The following is a 6135-nucleotide window of genomic DNA, read 5'->3' on the forward strand; positions in this document are numbered from 1 at the left end:
AATCAAACTCACCAGCTCCAGCCACACTCTGTGTGGTATTGGAATCCCCATGATGTCACCTGCTGTACCTGGCTCTTTGATTAGGGGGGCAGAAGACATTGGTCTTGATCCATCAGCTTCAAAAGGAAGTGATACCTTAATTAATGTTCTGCATTGATTATAAGTGAACATGCTAAATTAACACAGACATCACTGATTATGTTGGGAGCATATCATACACCAACCCCAGGTGCTTCAGTGGCAAAATCTGCTAATTTCCTTTCACAGTGATTTGGTTATTATGAAGTATTTGGAAATTAATAGTTTACAGCACTATACGGTGGACTTACCGGACGGAAGGATGATAGTGGTTCTGACTGACGCAGCCAGAATGTCTGGATGAGGTCCCTTTGGATAACTGAGAAACTCCTGACAGCATCTGTAATGTACCATACATATCCATAGGTCAATGCAAATGATGATGTGAATCATTTTACATGTATATGTCATAGCTATACATGTTCAACACAGTTGGGCTACTCCTCTTTAGATGAGATGTATAAGGAATTTGGTACATACATCATTATTTTAATTTAAATGTAGAGTCATCCTTTCATTAGCCAGCATGTTATGAAGTAGTATACTCTTATGACCCATATCTGAGCATATGGATATGAGTGACAACTGGGATGTAAGGCACACAGCCCATACTCCTCACATGTCATCCAATATTAAAGACTGTGAGCCACATGTGCAAACCATTTTCCTGGTCTGCGAATTGGCCCGTTTGCAACCAGAAAATAGCTTTTTGTAATGGACAAAGCAAAAATTGTGATTCAGTAATTTATTACCAAATCTCGATTTGGGTTCTGTGATTCAGTATTTGGAAGAGGCATGGTTTGGGCATCCCTTTCAAATACCAATTCACATTGGTATGCTCTAATGTTTGTGGTCGAAATGCAGTCGCAAAACATTTACACTTTAGCACCAACTCAAACTTGGTGGTAATCCATTTGCAAATGGTTAGTTGTCGCCAATGGACTCCTTGCCATTCAGAACGGCTGATAAAATATTTTTAAAAGCAGGCACTGGTCCCACAGACCGCTGTCTACTTTTAAAGAAATGAAACTTCAAAGTTTTCTTTTTTTTTAAATGCATCCAGTTTTCCTTTTAGGAAATAGGCTGCATTTAAAAATCACTTACAGACATGGTGGTATGTTGACCCCAGCAGGCTAGCCTTCCTGTGATGGCTGTGTATCATAGTGGATCACAAAGTGTGATCTACCTGATGTATGAGGTAGGTCTATTTGTGAACCACTATGAATCGCTAATGAAACTCAAAAAAGTTGCATATATTAGAATAGGAATTTCCTAATTGCAATTCGCAAAAAAACGCAATTAGGAAATCGCTATTCCTATTCTTCATACATGGAACCCTATTGGCCTTCAGCAAAGTTATTTGTAAGTGTAGTTACCAGGGTCTACCATCTGCCCAGTGTGTTGTGCATGACAATATGTCACACCCATATGTGGAGCAGAGATCGTTGTAGAGGTTTGATATGAGTGTAATTTACATTCTAGTTTACACATGTTGTAAACAACATATCCTAGTTCAGTTCACATGGATTCTATATCAAATATCTATGGGATGCCTAATCGCAATGTAGTACATGGGACCCTCTAATAAAAGAGAGAGGGACCCCACAACCAAAGGGAACAGGGTACCAAAATGACTATTAAGTCAGGCAGAAAATCCCTTTGGGACACCTTTTAACAATGACACAACATTCAACAAATAATGAATAATAACAAACTAAAAAACACAATACTATACTCATGAGGCAAAACACAGATAAAATTCTGAAGAATTCTGGTACAATTTATTATACAATGCAAAGTTAAAATACAATAATTCAACATTAAATAAAACACTGGGGAAGAGCAAATTAGAAAGAAGGAAACATAAATTCCTATTAGTAAAAAAGGAGGTGTAGAAGGAAAATTAAATTCAGCGAGTAAACCATCCGAATTATTTTCTAAACATTATGGTGTACAATCCTCCTTTTATCATGCGACGCGTTTCGGTGGATCAAATGGTCAGACCACCTTCATCAGGTTAAAACATAGTTTCTTCCCCTTATAGTTTCTTAAAAACTTCTAAGCCACAACAGCTTTTCATAATCATTTTCAGCGTAGAAAGACACCTTTTCTCGTCATGTGAGTTAAAAAACTTCACGGACTCGACAATCTTTGTATATATTTTGTGACGATGTAATTACAGTGGTAAAATGAGAAGGTTTTAGATAATGCTGGAGACAACAGCCGATGCACCGAACGAATAAACGGTAGACATCTCTAAGTGTAAAAACACTCCCAGGACACACGGTACGCAGCCCACAGCGTCCTAGATGCAGGACGAGGCACAGAAAAATGCTGCCAAATAGAAGTGGTTCCAATTCACAGTATCGCCGGATACCACTCACTAGGCGCCAAGATAAGTTAAAAACACCGGCGTTCCGTGGTCCCGTCACCTTCACCTTGCGTGAAGGTGACGGGACCATGGAACGCCGGTGTTTTTAACTCACGCAAGGTGAAGGTGACGGGACCACGGAACGCCTGTGTTTTTAACTTATCTTGGCGCCTAGTGAGTGGTATCCGGCGATACTGTGAATTGGAACCACTTCTATTTGACAGCATTTTTCTGTGCCTCGTCCTGCATCTAGGACGCTGTGGGCTGCGTACCGTGTGTCCTGGGAGTGTTTTTACACTCAGAGATGTCTACCGTTTATTCGTTCGGTGCATCGGCTGCTGTCTCCAGCATTATCTAAAACCTTCTCATTTTACCACTGTAATTACATCGTCACAAAATATAAACAAAGATTGTCGAGTCCGTGAAGTTTTTTAACTCACATGACGAGAAAAGGTGTCTTTCTACGCTGAAAACGCTTATGAAAAGCTGTTGTGGCTTAGAAGTTTTTAAGAAACTATAAGGGGAAGAAACTATGTTTTAACCTGATGAAGGTGGTCTGACCATTTGATCCACCGAAACGCGTCGCATGATAAAAGGAGGATTGTACACCATAATGTTTAGAAAATAATTCTGATGGTTTACTCGCTGAATTTAATTTTCCTTCTACACCTCCTTTTTTACTAATAGGAATTTATGTTTCCTTCTTTCTAATTTGCTCTTCCCCACTGTTTTATTTAATGTTGAATTATTGTATTTTAACTTTGCATTGTATAATAAATTGTACCAGAATTCTTCAGAATTTTATCTGTGTTTTGCCTCATGAGTATAGTATTGTGTTTTTTAGTTTGTTATTATTCATTATTTGTTGAACGTTGTGTCATTGTTAAAAGGTGTCCCAAAGGGATTTTCTGCCTGACTTAAATGTACATGGGACCCTCGCCTGGCCATATTTACTTACCTGTTTGTGCCGGTGGTATTTGTTTATCTGCCCCATGACGTTGCCTTCCTTCAAGGGTAGGAACCTCTGCTCCAGTGGGTGGATCTACTGTGGCTGTTTGTCAAAATTAAATGTAGGAGTCAATACCAACAAATGATGATTATGTACAACCTTTCACTTATTTACTCAATTGGATTTACAAGACAACTGTGATGGTTACTAATTCATGCACGTTTTCATGTATCTTATTCCAGAGTAAATTGAAATCACCAGCAGAGATTGGCCACTGTTTATGAATAAGAAATTGGAATTTAACATTTCCAGTATATCGAATTCTGTGACTTGTAATGTGTTAGACAAAATGAGACACATGAGAGTCTAAATCACAATGAATATTTGCACAAACTTGAAGTCACTTCTAAAGTCACATTTGCAGTTTATAGTACACTTTTATCAAATAAAATAATTGTTCAAATCCACACATATTACCTGGCACCACATTATGGTTGTAATTCACAGGCAGTCCATGCAGCAGGTGGGGGTGCATGGTGGAGAGGACGTCCATCCCAAGTGGTGTGAGACGGAGACAGGGTCCAATTTGTCCACCGGGGAGTGATCTGGCAGCTCTATCCTGGTGAACTTCTCCTTCACCCGCCTTCTCTCATCCTGCCACTTCTTTTTTATGTCAGTGATGGTCCAACATCCACCCCCAATGCACTGACCACAATAGCCAACTCCTGCCATAGAACTTCCTTCTGTGCTGCACTGCTAAGGGATTGAGGCAGACCATGACGTTTTTTATAGTTCTCCAGTGCAAATATAATTATCATCTATGTCTCCTCCCCTGTGAAGTTCTTCTTCTTCCTGACACTTAACATGCTCATGCTTAGCAGATGGCAAGGCAAGACAGAGAACAGGCAGGTGACTTATGTGTTTTGCAAAAACAGAACTTTGGATGTGGGCTACTTTTATGTGGTCTGCAGTGCATGGTTTACAGGTGACGTAAATTGTCTGCAGGTGTGTGTAGTTATACTTTCTCAGCCTCGGCTGCAGAGATTCCACCCTGAACTACCGTTGCCCCAAGTGCAAAACCTGAACAGTCGTAAAGATATTAATCGTAAGTCCTTTTGTGAATATTGAAGAGATCATAAAGTTAGACTTTTGGTCTAACTTTACCTTTGTGAATCGGACCTTTACTGTACAGCACTGTTACCTCCATGCATTATTTCAATACAAGTAAGCATACATTAAGTGCACATATTCAGTCTGCATGTGCTGTTCAGCATTGAATCTTTTCTATACTGTACCAGGCTGTGCTATTTTCAAGGACACGCTGCCAGCATACACATTCACCATATGCGTGCTGCACAACACTTCACCCTTCATATATTGTGCTTCACTCAATCACACTTACACATAGCACATGCTCTCATGGCGCATTGCACTGCACAACACTAGATCTTTTATGTCATGCATTCCTCACAGCCATACATACATTCAGCATATACACTAATCCCACATGTCCAACACAGTACTGCTCTATACCTATACTGTACCCTTCCTAGACACACATATATCTGGTGCAGAGCAGTAGCGGATGGTCTCGCGGCAGAGTGGCGAGGCGCTGCAGGGGTATGTGGTGAGGGGACAGACGGACGACAAATTAAACAAACAAAAAAGAACATAACTTAGATGCTCCTTGACGATCGCCATTCTGCCGCTCTTCTCCTTCCTGCTGTGTATGTGCTGAGGCTTCCAGACTCACCACAACCAATCCCAGCGCTTCTCTTTGGCCAGAGTGGGCTTGTTTTGTGCTCCAAAGGGGACTGGCAGCCTACGCCTGCTGTTCTCTGCACCTGGCAATGCAGCTCAGGTTGGGGAGATGTCAATGCGCATGACTATTTGGTCATCCTAAGACGGCCGGCCAAACCGTCATGCACACTGACAGCAGTGCTGCCCACCACTTCACTTCTATGCCTGTCATGGCCCGCCCCCAAAGACTCAGCTCCGTCCAAAGGACAAATAAAATGATAATAATACTGTTTTATTATCATTGTATTTTTCCTTTTCCTCAGCTGGCCAGCAAAGGGGCTGCAATGCTCCTCCGCCATAGTGGGTGAGCCGCCACTGGTGCAGAGTCATTACTCCCGGACAAAGCAGCACTCCACTTAGCCCGGGCAGAGCTGGTGTAGTTGCTCTAGGCGGAGCTCCACGCACTTGGGCAAAAACTCTGTGGAGCTTTGCTCCGTGCCTCCCCCCACCCCCCCTCAATAAATATTTTGAAAAGAAACAAGAATTCAGGTAAAAACACACTTCCGTTTAATGCTGCATCTCCGGGCTGCCCTCCTCCTCCTGGCCGTTATCTCTTCTGCAAACCGAAACCCCTGAGTCAGACCTATGTTGTGTGTAGGACAGGGCGCACGCATGTGCAGTCCTACCATGTCGTACGTCTGACATAGGGGATTCTGCAGGAGAGACCACGTCGAGGAGGAGGAGGAGGGCAGCCCAGAGACACCACGATAAAGGTAAGTGTCTTTTTTACCTTAATATTTTTTTTTATTTTAAAAATATTTATTGAGGGGCTGGAGATGGGGAGGGCTGAACTCTGCTCCGCTGCAGAGTTAGAGTTTTGCATAAACTTTGCGTTCTCAGCGTAACAAGGAGTATGCAAATATCCGCAAGATCCACCCACAGAGAGGAGTTCTCTGGCCAGGGTTAGACTCCACATCTACCAGATGTAGGCCAAGGA

The 6135-nt window shown here is 42.0% G+C and overlaps 1 long non-coding RNA gene across 1 annotated transcript; it reads right to left on the reverse strand.

Moving 5' to 3' along the window:
- Positions 1 to 333: 333 nt before the first annotated feature.
- Positions 334 to 4106, reverse strand: LOC147748124 (uncharacterized). Its single transcript, XR_015299710.1, has 3 exons — positions 3876 to 4106; positions 3408 to 3500; positions 334 to 418 (listed from the first exon to the last, which is right to left on the reverse strand). It is a non-coding gene; the product is annotated as an uncharacterized LOC147748124 (long non-coding RNA).
- Positions 4107 to 6135: the final 2029 nt, after the last annotated feature.

The sequence above is a fragment of the Lissotriton vulgaris genome, chromosome 1_1, assembly GCF_964263255.1.
Source record: "Lissotriton vulgaris chromosome 1_1, aLisVul1.2, whole genome shotgun sequence".
NCBI lineage: Eukaryota > Metazoa > Chordata > Amphibia > Caudata > Salamandridae > Lissotriton > Lissotriton vulgaris.